Here is a 13,182-nt window from a genome sequence, read left to right as displayed (position 1 = left end):
TCAGGACTGACTTCGTAAAATTACTTTTAATTTTGTCGACATGTTAAATGGCTCCCACAGACCCGAACACAATGTAAATGTTAATAGTGTATTTCACAGAAATGATCCATATTGTTTAATTTGATGTATGACAGGACATGATGGCAGAAACCCTCTGAACTTCACAATGATGTGTATTATTTGGTTTCTAAACGGGTCTTTGACCCGACGTTACTTTCCGGGGTTTTGCCGAGACCTGCCGAAACCTTCCAAAAGTAATTTTACGAAGTGAGTCCTGAAACGAAGGTGACGCCACTTCCGGGTCTAAAACTGCGGGTCTACAACTGCGATTCTGAATCTGCGGTGATAGTATGAGCTAAATCCACCGTTCTGCACGCTGCAGTCCATGATTTATTTTTTTCTGCGTCACTACGTGATTTTTTAAAATTACCGGACCTTGGATTTTACATTTTTGAAGGACCCGGCAACCTGGTGAACGTTTTCAGAAATCTCCATTTCTGTGGTTTAAACACGTCACAGTGGTGTGGACGAAATATAATGTCTGAATTTTTAAAAGAAACCGTGGTAGAGTGGTCCTAGCCCAACTCACTTAACCTGCTAGTGCACCGATTGTGACAAAATAAGCAAGTGCTGTATTTTTAAAAACCACCCTGTTAGCCAAGTACATAATAAAAATAATAATGAAATCATAATTTGCAAATTAAGGTGTGATTACAACAAGAATACAAGAGAAAGCAGCCTGAGTGTTGAATGTGTAACCCAATATGAAAGGCAAAAAACAATATGGAGAGCAGAAAACTTCCAACTTTCAATGTGTTAAGTACAAGAGTATGTATTGTTTGATTCACATTTGCATTGTTTCACAATGTTTGGTTGTAGTGACAACTTAATTTGTGTGATGTAGACATTATGTTTCAGATACATTATGTGTTACATGCTCTGTGTCTACTCAAGCCCAAACCTGCGGGAATGGAGGCCCACCTGTCAAGTCCAGGCTTCCACCGACACTTCTTTATTTTCAGCGTCAGTCTTTTTCAGTTTTATTTTCTATTTTCACAGACCTGACAATATAAAACAATAAAAATATTATTTTGTAAATCATACCAATTGAATTAACATCTGCTGCAGTGTTCGGGTTGGTTTGGATCATCATGCTATGTTAGACGTTTCTGGTCTGCAGTATAAAGCGGCAGGCTCATGAGCGCTCTTCGATAGTCCTGGACGCTGACTGCTCTTGTTCCCTCTGACTGTCTAAAAGTATAAATAATCTGGGTGAATCTCAATAGCCGCTGCGTTGGGTGCCATGAGTGAAGGATGTTTCGCGTGAGTATTTCCAGACAGTGCTGTACAGCTGGATGTGTCTTGTCGTGACGTAGTCACTGTGTTTATCACTGTCACTCTTCTTTTTTGACGACAATTGCTGAGCTCTTCTTCACCTCTTTCGCTTTATTTCTAATCCATATTAAATACAGAATTTATTATTATTCTTTTTTTATTCACAGGGTCTTCCGAATTTCTTTCACTTGTCCTCAGCACTGGAGTTAAACTCCTCAGGGTGATATTCTTAATGTCCTAGTGTATATTGATTTCTTATTTAAAATATTTTATAATGCTTTTCTTTTGTATATTTTTTGGTTTAATCCAGTTTACGTAATAGTGCATATCTGCACTGGTAAAAGCACATTTATATTTGAATCATTTTTAAAAGAGAGAGAAAACTATTTAACATACAAGTTTCTTTAAAGCATAAAAATATAAACTTAGATCAGTAGGCCAAGTGTCAGTCGTTTTACTATTCTTAAAAACACCTGAACATGATTAGCTGTTTAGTTAACTGAGTTTTACCCAAATACATGGCATACCAAGTAATACGAAGGGTAATGCGAAGACCCGATTAACGCATACATCACATTGTGCAGCTTCTTATTGTGGGGTATGTCAGACTTAACAGCTGCCAGGCCACGTCAAGTTAAATGAGTGAAAATCACTTGGCATGTCAAATTGCGTCGACTTTCTAGCACAGTTGTGCCCACCCCTTTATCTGACAAGCAATGACGTGCTGCTTGACGAAGCCGACACTGTACGAAGGGTAAACAGGTGTGGCGAGTTTAGCCATTATCTTGCCCCCTTTTTTTTCTTTTTCCATTCTGTCATAGTACATAAAACACAAGGCACCAGACTGACGAGTTTATTGTCTGTTTGTGAAGTCCGAAATGCCTGAGTTCCTTGTTCTTTGTTGCTGCATTCTATACATTGAACTTCCAGATGGGCACTCATTGGTCGTCACAGAGCCCTCCCTATGATTGGAGACAAAGTCAAACCTGTCTGAGGGGTGAGTTGTGGACTAGCAGGAGTGAGCTACTGGGTACGTCTCATTACACGACTGACTCTTACGGGAGCGTTCTGCTGTCTGCCTCCGACTCACTGTGATTAGTGGTGTAAATATCACCAGAGAAATCGTCTAATGTGCCATGGTCTGACGCTTAAACTGAAATTGTATCTTTACGTCCTGGTGTAAAAATTGTGAAATGCTTTTCATTGCTTCAGAGAAATGAAGAGAGAACACTGGAGTTACTGGATTTTCCTCCAATAAGAGTCACCCTATACACAACAGCTGATGGTTCAAGGCATTATGGGATAGCATTGAATATCTCTGTCACATTGTCAAGTCAGTTTGTGGATGAATATTGGTGAACTTTAAACGATCCACTGTGCGATGTCATGCTATACAGTCCTAAAATGTTGATGTAAATAAGAAGGATCTGTTTGAGATATTAGGATAGCTTAGCGGTTAGCTAATAATAATCCTAATAATAATTCTTTACATTTCTATAGCACTTTTATCACTACTCAAAGCGCTCTCCACACAGGGACGACCCAGGAAGCGAACCCACCATCTCCTTACTGCAAAGCAGCAGCACTACCACTGCGCCACCTGTGAGTATCCTAATTAATTACATTTATATAGAACTTTTCTTGCTAGTCAGAATGCTTTATATAGACGTAGGGGAGCTACTTCAACCACCACTAATGTGTAGCACCCACCTGGTTGATATCATGGCAGGCATTATTGCACCAGTACGCCTACCACACATTAACTGTTAGGTGGTGAAGAGGTGACAGAGAGCCAATTAGAAATGGCAGATGATTAGGGGGCCAGAATGAACGAGGCCATGATGAGCAATTTAGCCAGGACATCGGGATACACTCTACTGTTTCAAAAGATGCCCAGAGATCTTTACTGACCACAGATTCAGGACTTCGGTTTTACGTCTCATTCCGATGATGTCCCTGTCACTGCACTGAGGCATTGAGATCCACATTCAGACCACAGGGTAAGAGCTACTTGCTGGCCTCACTAAAACCACTTCCAGCAGCAACCCAAGCTTTTCCTAGATTGTCTCTCATCCAAGTACTGGCTGGGCCCGGACATGCTTAGCTATAGGTGGATAACCAATTCTGAAGAGTGGGTGGTCTGCCTGCTGACACACAAGCCTAATGGGCTGAATGGTCTTTTCCAGTTTGCAAAATTACTTAAGAAAATGAAGAGTGCTTTACGGTGCATTTTGGAAAATAACTGAAATGGAGATTCCAGATCTTTAACAATATTTCCAGTTACGTATTACACATCCATCATGTAACATAGAGCCCTCACAGAGGCAAAATCCTGGCCTAACTGTCAAAACACATGATTGTGAAGTATGAGGACATTTGTTATTTGTAGACCTTTTTAATGAGGTCTGCTTTTTCCTTTCATCTACTTGGCCTCTGCTCTCATCTTTGGGTGACGTGATGTTATGATGTACAGTATGTAGGGCTCTGGACATCCTGGACAACCTCAACTTCTTCTTGTACAGTACTCAGAGTGTTGTTTTGTAGTGTACATAGTTGTTGCTATCTGTAACAATGCAGTACCTAATTTTCTAATGTACATATGTACCTCATTTTTTGTTATTTTACAATGTGCTTGCTGAGTGACAGCAAGTCAGGTACGCGTGCCCAGTGAAGCGACAAATGATGCTCTTATGGAATCCCATATTAATGTCAGGTTCTCTGCATTCACATGCGGAATGGTGTGTAAGAAAGAAGACACTTAGGTGGGATGTGAGCTCTTCAGTTGGAATTATTTGTGAGTCCCACAGATTGTCCAGTAGCATTTGATGATCAGAAGTCATTTATCTGATAACTAGTTGTGTTACCTGTCTAAGATGATCAGCGTAGACCCCAGTATTAATGTTTGCAGTGCACCATAGATAGGTAGGTAGATAGATAGATAGATAGATAGATAGATAGATAGATAGATAGATAGATAGATAGATAGATAGATAGATAGATAGATAGATAGATAGATAGATAGATAGATAGATAGATAGATAGATAGATAGATAGATAGATAGATAGATACTTTATTAATCCCAAGGGGAAATTCACATACTCCAGCAGCAGCATACTGATACAAAAAACAATATTAAATTAAAGAGTGATAACAATGCAGGTATACAGACAGACAATAACTTTGAATAATGTTAACGTTTATCCCTCCGGGTGGAATTGAAGAGTCGCATAGTTTGGGGGAGGAACGATCTCCTCAGTCTGTCAGTGGAGCAGGACGGTGACAGCAGTCTGTCACTGAAGCTGCTCCTCTGTCTGGAGATGATACTGTTAAGTGGATGCAGTGGATTCTCCATGATTGACAGGAGTCTGCTCAGCGCCTGACGCTCTGCCACAGATGTCAAACTGTCCAGCTCCGTGCCTACAATAGAGCCTGCCTTCCTTACCAGTTTGTCCAGGCATGAGGCGTCCCTCTTCTTTATGCTGCCTCCCCAGCACACCCTCGCATAGAAGAGGGCGCTTACCACAGCCGTCTGATAGAACATCTGCAGCATCTTATTGCAGATGTTGAAGGACGCCATAAGATGCTGCAGATGTTCTATGTTCATGTACTGAAATGTGTTTTGTAGTGCAAGTAGTAATAAAATGAATTGCTACAAATGTTTGATGCACCATCTTTTGGAATGAGAAGTGCAATGCATATCTATGTTATGTCATTCAGTATGGCATTCATAATAGTAGTGTTAATGTTTGTGATGCATCATCTGTTGGAATGACAAATGCAATGCATATGTCTGTTATATGCCATTCAGTATATAATTTATAAAAGCAGTGTTAATGTTTGTCAGGCATCATATTTTGGAATAAGAAATGCAAAGCATTTTATTACTAAAAATGCTTGTGATGCATTGTTCTGTTGGAATGACGAATGGAATGCATATGTCTGTTATATGCCATTTGGCATGGAATTCACAAAAGCATGGTTAATGTTTGTGATGTGCCATCTGTTGCAATGGCAAAGACCTAGCAACTTGATGAATGCACAGACACTTGGGTGGATGCTTGAACAAAACCAAACCAAACTTGACGTTGAGATGCAGAAACAAAGTCCAAAACCGTAATTTGTGGGCTTGAGTGCAAAGCCCCTCGCAACGCCAACAGTAGGATGCTTTACTGTGTGCACAGCGCTTTACACCACAAAAAGAAAGCAATGATAAAATCAAAACAAGAAACAAAACTTGAAAACACATAACAAAATGAAAACATCACTACTGAATTATCAGTGTGTACCTGAGTGTATTATACTGTAATAACAAATGAGTTTGTTCACTGCTCAGTGACAGAGGCACATGTGTGAAATGGACAGGCATTAAAGCTACTAGCAAGCCTAACAACACACATTAAAAACGTTCAAATGAACTTGCTGATTAGTTTTATAAGGACAAATACAACTTACCCCAAATAAAATAAAAGCTATCAAGCAGATGTACCAAAATATTTCTTCTCTTTTAGCTAGCTGTGACTCTCATAATGCAAAGAACTTGACATTCAAAGGAGAGTGAAATAGGGGGACAAAGCCACAGTAAAAACATCCAGATGTTCCTAAGAAAATATTCAAGTAATTTGTTTGTACTACAAAGATTTAATAAACTGCCGGGGTGCTGTTGTTAGGGGCTTGTAGGGTGAGCAAGTCACTTGTATACTTTATACATTCATCAAAACGTAGTCCAGGGCAGTACCCCTGGGGGACGCAGGACAGTAATGTGCACATACAAATAAAAACATTTATTTTTAAAGCACATTGTCATACAAAAGGGTGACGCGCTATGTGCTTAACAACATGTCAAAAAGTAGTTCCATGCAACAAAAACAAATTCAATTTAGAGAAGAATAATAATGAATAAATAGTATACAGAAGATAAATAATGCACACTTACATAAGAAAAGATTTATAATTAGAAGCCTTTAAATATAAAATAGTTTTTTTAAGTCTGATGGTCCGAAGATAAGGTCAGCTGTGCAGAGTGGACAGAAATGTTTTAAAAAAAACTCCAGTTAAGCAAAATCTGTAATGGTTCCAAGGCCAAAGGACTACCAAAGCCCTGTTGGGCATTGGGCCTAACATAAATATTCTTAAGTTGTTCTTTATTGTGTGGTGCCCGGCAGGCGTCCATGCCTGGCCGGGACGCCCAGGAGGAGTGGAGGACATGAGGGGGTGTCCTCCCTGGTGGCTTTGGGGACCATGGGTACGGAGCTTGGAAGCTCAACCCTGTAGGGGCCCGTGGTCACCACCAGGGGGCGCCCCTATGCCTTGGGAATGTTGGACCTCAGTACTTCCGCCACACTGGGAAGTGCTGGGGGGAAGAGAGATGGAGACACGCGGTGGACTTCCGGTTTCACCGCTGGGGCTTCCGCCACACAGGGGTGTGGCTACAGGCCCTCAGGATGCAGCTGGAGCCCATCCGGGGTGAATAAAAGGGGCCGCCTCCCTCCAGTCAGGAGCGAGAGTCGGGTGGAAGAGGACGAAGCTTGGTGGAGAGGAGTGGAGGCGGACCAAAGACTGAGAAAGGCATTGTGAGTGTGGCCAGGACTTAAGGGGTGATTGGTGCTGAGGCACTGGGTATGTGCACTATATATTGTATAAATAAACACATGTGTGGTAAAACCATCATGTCTGCCTGCCTGTGTCCGGGCTGTTCCCAACAATTGATTTTCCTTTAGGCTTTGTCTAAGAGGACTCGACACAGTGGGTCTCGTGACAAGTTGGGGTGTCTGCCTTCATTCAAACGTCACAAGTGGCTGCACAGGACTTTGATCAGAACGTCACCACAGAAGAACTGGAAAAGAAAACCGAGAAAAGTAAAGGTGAAGAAAGATTGCAGGTTCATTGAAGAGAATGCTAATTCTAGGCATATCTAGTTTATTAAGAGTAGAACTAAAATGAAGCTATGAAAAAAAGCCAAATTAATTTTTTTTTAATGTTCTACAGTATAAGCCTGGTGTTTCTCAATTGTTAAAGTAAAAGATAGTACAAGATCTTCATTAAAAACTTGAATTCAGATTAGTAATGCACATGCTTTCATTCAGCAGTGTACAGTATGTATAACATACTTACATAAGACAATGAGTTTCTGAGCCTTAATGAAGAGCAGACTGCAGTTTAGGGGGGCCTGAATATTCAAGCGGGGGCGTCATTGAAGTCAAAGTACATAAATCAATGACACATTGCCATTATCATTGTGCAATTCAAGACGGGTGGCAGCAGCAAAAACCTCCACCCAGCCAATACCTTCACTCTGTGATCTTTGCTCTCGACAGCAGCAGCTTCCAGGTGACACGGTGCTGATGTGTTCAGACTAAAGGTCTGATTGAAACGTCCAGACAGACGCCACACTCTGCCAAGTGTGAGCAGGGTGATTGCCCCTCCTAAGACAATCCTTTGCCTCTAGAAGGCCTCCAAAGCACCATTGAAGTCTTTGATCAATCCTTATGGCAAAAGGCAAAGAAGGTGAAGAAGAAACAAGTGGCCATGATAAGTTATTATTGAAGTGTATTTGGCTGACACTTTAATCCAAGGTTTATATACAAGACATGGATGCAGTGCAGCTGTTTTCATATTCTTCATTAAAAGTGTTCGACAGAGCTCTAGAAGTGTAACACCGACTTGATCTGTATTAAACATACTGTATGTCAAAGATATTTTAAAGGCAATAGAAAAGAAACAAAAAAGCGACCAGGATCACAGAGTCAGAAGCCTGGCAATTGAAAGTCCATGACCTATGTGACTATGTCACACCGGGAATATGAAGGCCGATGTTTAAGACACCAGAAATAAAATACCTGGAATAGTGTCAACCACTGCAGCCAGTGCATCTACATTACTTGAGTAACGTGTAACATGAAGTGGCAACACAAAAGTCCATTCATTCACTATCCTCAATTCCACAAGGCCAACACGTTATAATCTAATTTACTGTCGGACATGTGTGTAATTAGTGGGGCATCTTCAAGGCTCTGATATATAAAATGTATGAGGGAGAATCAAAAAGTAAGGGCAACCTACTGTGTACCCCTTAATACTGTGAGCAGATGAACATCACCGTCATATCATTTCTCCACAAGGTCTCCCTGAAGGTTCATGCAGTTCTGATATCGTTCCACTAACTCATTCATTCCATGGGAAAGAAGTTTTTTCAGCTGCTCCTGAATTCGGGTTTTCACGTGACCCTCATGTCCCAAAAAGTCACCATGATCTTCTTGACCACTTAATATGTAGTCTTTGTGTGGATCCTAATGCCCCAGTGCAGCGACGGGGACACCGTGCCGTAAAAATGGTGCTCTCCTTCGGATGAGACGTAAAACCAAGGGCACTGACTCTCTGTGGTCATAAAAGATTCCTGGGGCATCTTTTGAAAACAGTAGGGTTTATACTGATGTCCTGGCTAAATTGTCCACCATTGCCGTGTCCATTCTGGCCCTCTAATCATCTCCTGTCTCTGATTGGCTGTCTTTCTCACCCCTTCACCACCTAATAGCTAAGATGGGTGAGTGTACTGGCATGATAATGGCTGCTGTCACATCATCCACATCGGTGTTACACATTAATGGGGTTGAAGTGGTTCCCCAACCTCTATATAAAGCACTTTGAGTAGTGAGAAAAGTGCTACATAAATGTAATTATTATTAATATAAAAGAGTAGGGTGCACCCAGACGTCCTGGCTAAATTGCCCACCATGGCTTGGTCATTCTGGCCTCCTAATTGTCCCCCATCTCTAGTTGGCTAACCATCTCCCTCATCCTTTCATCACCTAATAGCTAATGTGCGGTGAGCATGCTTGTGCAAGAATGGCTGCCGTCATATCAGCCAGGTGGATGCTACAAATTGGTGGTGGTTGAAGTGCCCCCCCCCCCAATATGTAAAGCACTCTGAGTGTCTTGAAAAGTCCTATAAAAAATGTAATATCATTGTCTTCTTCTTCCAGAACTTTGTTAAGTTCATATCTTGAAGAATTCTGGATGTTTTTAAGACTAAAATTAGCCTTATCTGAGGGGTGTGTGCAGTTTATCTTTTCCAGAAAAGTATAGAAAAACACATTACATGGTTTTCAGTACCGGCTTTCCTCGCAATCTACGCTGCCCTCCTCCCCTTCCCTTGACCCTTGCTATTGCAGTTGTGGAAAAGTGTGCATTTTGCAAAATTCACAAAATGAAATTACACACTTCGACATAATCGAAAATTCATGGGGGACTTCGATACAATCATGAGTTCAAAGGGGACCCCGTATTGCTGAGACACGATCAGGACTTCATGGCTTCAAGAGAGAAACGCAGTGCATATTGTGTCTTGATGGTGAGGCTCGTGGGGGGTTTGAAGTTATCTGCCATTTGCTTCAGAACCGTTTTGGCACCAGTACTGAGGTCCGAAGGCTCAGTCAATACCAAAGTCAAAATTTTAGTATCTGGTAATAGATACTCTAGGCAGTCCTAATAAAGCTGCCATTGTGTGTATGTATATAAAGCTAACAAATTCACAGTGTGGCACGGTGGCGCAGTGGTAGCTGCTGCCTCGCAGTAAGGAGACCTGGGTTCGCTTCCTGGGTCCTCCCTGCGTGGAGTTTGCATGTTCTCCCCATGTCTGTGTGGGTTTCCTCCGGGATTCTAAATTGTCCCTAGTGTGTGCTTGGTGTGTGTGTGTGTCCTGCAGTGGGCTGCCACCCTGCCCAGGATTGATTCCTGCCTTGTGCCCCGTGTTGGCTGGGATTGGCTCCAGCAGACCCCCGTGACACTGTGTTCGGATTCAGCGGGTTGGAAAATGGATGGATGGAAAGTAAAAAAACAAAACCGATATTACAATATTAAATAATAAAACCACAAGGAGTGTGCTGTCCATGGCTGAGAGAACAACAACAGCAGCAGCCATGTTTAGAGCCTGGATGACTTCATACAGATTAATTCTTTACTCGCCAAGGCCTGAAGTTCCAGTTGTGTGTAGCACCAGATTAATTTTTTAAGTCCTTCTCTTTTGAACAATAATGAATTTCACAAAGATTTATACAAAACTACTTAATAATACAACAGGAATCAACAATGGTTAGGGCAGAGCTGCAGAAAATTCTGAGTTTGAAACGAATGAGCCGCATAGAGAGAAGTCTATGAAATGTGCAGATGTCAGCATCAGAGAGTAAAACTGCAGGCTTACTGTAGACGTGTCAATCAGCAGGACGCTCAGCCATGATACCGTTAAGCGTTGGATAGCAGATACTTCACCTTGTTCAGGTAAGAGGACTTTGAGCCTCTCAGTCTGAACAGAAGTGCAGTGCATGCTAGGCCTGTTGGAACACTGAGCAGGACTTTAGAGTTTTGTATTATTTTATCTGTTTACTTACTTAGCTGGAGATCTCAGAGCACCGGCCTTGAGCTGATACCAATGTGTGAAGCACTGTCATGTGCTGTGAGAAACTGCAAAACATAAAGTCAAAATGTGCCACCAGTGTGTCCTGTTTGTTGGACAGCGTAAGGTCAGTAAACAACTGAAAACACAATTGTCTACAGACCTGTTCTTTCCAGACCTGGGGTCTCATTTATAAAACTTTGTGGAACTTCTGCATTCTGCAGAAATAATAAAGCACAAACAAAGATCATGACGGGTTGGGACAGCAGCAGCTATAACTGAAGAAATTTTTAAAAAATGAAAAGCCGCAGTAGTCGCTGAGCTGTCTTCACAGACGCGAGTTTTGCACCAGACTGCCAGTGGGCGCTGATGTGGCTGACTATCAGGCGAAGCAGGTGGGTTCAGGAGGCCAGAAACCAAAAGTGACCAGTGGCGGACCTACGTTTTTGGGGCCCTGGACTTTTCACTGTTATGGGGGACCCTTCGCAACCAGCAACAAGGTCTGGGAAACCACTGATCATCTTCAATGGGGTTATTCAGCGACAGATCACCACAAATTTTTTTTTATTTTTGATACTTTCATACACTTTTAATTTTATTTTAACTACTATTTTGTATTGAATTAAACTATACTATTTTAAAAAAAAAACTTTTTAAGCAATGTGGACTAAAGTTACTTCTGGGGGCCTTGAAACTTAAGTTTAATTAGTTTCCTAGCAGACCCCTCGAAGTGACATTGTGGGTCCTGGCCTGGCAATCTTCCGCTCTGCAGAGGGAGGAGAGACATTAAGTGACAGCGCCATCTTCCGACTCAGGGTGAAATTAGCATTTGATGAGCCCTGAAGTTGTTGCACTTTTATGACACTGCATACGCACATTTCTGTGCAATTTACCGTTTATAAAAATCTAAATGAAATTGTGAATGTGTGAACGGGAACGCACCTCAAACGCTGCCCTGAAATATTCATACAGTATGTGGAGCTTACTAATGAACCTCATGAATATGTAACCACAACACTACAGACCTTCATTGGCTGGTAGAGCAGCCTCCCACCTGACCCATCAAGATACCGTCCCCTGCATCTGAGGTGACCTGTGGTGCTCACTGCACACGGCATTGAAGCACCACTCCTCTGTGCTCTGGGGGACCTGGAAAAGGTGTAAGATGCCAGCATCAGAGCAGGTAGCCACTCTTACCTGGCACATATAACATGATTGCTGTTACAATGAATAGTGCAGGCCATGTGAAACACTGACTCAGTCAGCCAGCTACCTTACCAACAAGTCAGCCATCATGCACAGCACCTTCAGCCAGTCGTCTAATCCATGCTACATAATAAATGAATCACAGGATCACAATGGCCACCGAGCCACAACATGTGTCAGTCTCATCTTGACGTCACTGATGACTTGTGCACTAATGGAATGTCACTGCTTATGATTAAAAAACGCAACTTCATTCTCGCTAGGTGGTCTTATTGCTCTGATTACATTAGGAGACATGGGCACTGCTGCAATTTGTCTATTTATGTTGGCCTGTACAACCACACCATAGAGCAGGGGTAGGCAACGTCGGTCCTGGAGTGCCACAGTATGTGCAGGTTTTTGTTCCAACCCATTTCCTTAACGAGAACTCAATTATTGCTGATGAAGCACATATTGCTTAAGTGACATTTTAATGCTTCATTTTAGTGGTCTCGCTTGTTAAGGTTCTCCAACCTTAATTGCTTATTTCAATCTTAAACTGCTGCATTCAGTGTTTTAATTGCTCCTTATTAGCAATAAGATGTAAAAGACAAAGCAGCCAGCAGTTCTCCAGCTAGCTTTTTTCCAATTACATCTTTGTGTGTTCATCATGCACGGTTTGATTTAATAAAACACTTAATAGAAAAATGTGACAGACTGAAAATGATCTGTTTTAGGCTTCAAATCATTTGGATGATATCCTTGGAAAGGAAAAAAATCTACGATATAAAAGCCTTACATTGCACAGACTAACAAGCCATAAAATTAAATAAGGTCTGAGATTGGCAATGATTGGTTTCTAATTAAGCAATTGGGTTGAATGAAAACCTGTAGCCACTGTGGCTCACCAGGACCGACATTGCCTACCCCTGTTTTACATCTTATTGCTAATAAGGAGCAATTAAAACACTGAATGCAGCAGTTTAAGATTGAAATAAGCAATTAAGGTTGGAGAACCTTAACAAGCGAGACCACTAAAATGAAGCATTAAAATGTCACTTAAGCAATATGTGCTTCATCAGCAATAATTGAGTTCTCGTTAAGGAAATGGGTTGGAACAAAAACCTGCACATACTGTGGCACTCCAGGACCGACGTTGCCTACCCCTGCCATAGAGAATCTGAATGTAGCACATAGTCAGCTGTTTGTAACGTCCAGCACTGAGCAGAAGCTTGGCAGAGATATTCCAGACCTATCGACCAGTTCCCTCTTT

The sequence above is a fragment of the Erpetoichthys calabaricus genome, chromosome 9, assembly GCF_900747795.2.
Source record: "Erpetoichthys calabaricus chromosome 9, fErpCal1.3, whole genome shotgun sequence".
NCBI classification, from domain to species: domain Eukaryota; kingdom Metazoa; phylum Chordata; class Cladistia; order Polypteriformes; family Polypteridae; genus Erpetoichthys; species Erpetoichthys calabaricus.
Note: the sequence above shows the minus strand (reverse complement) of the source record.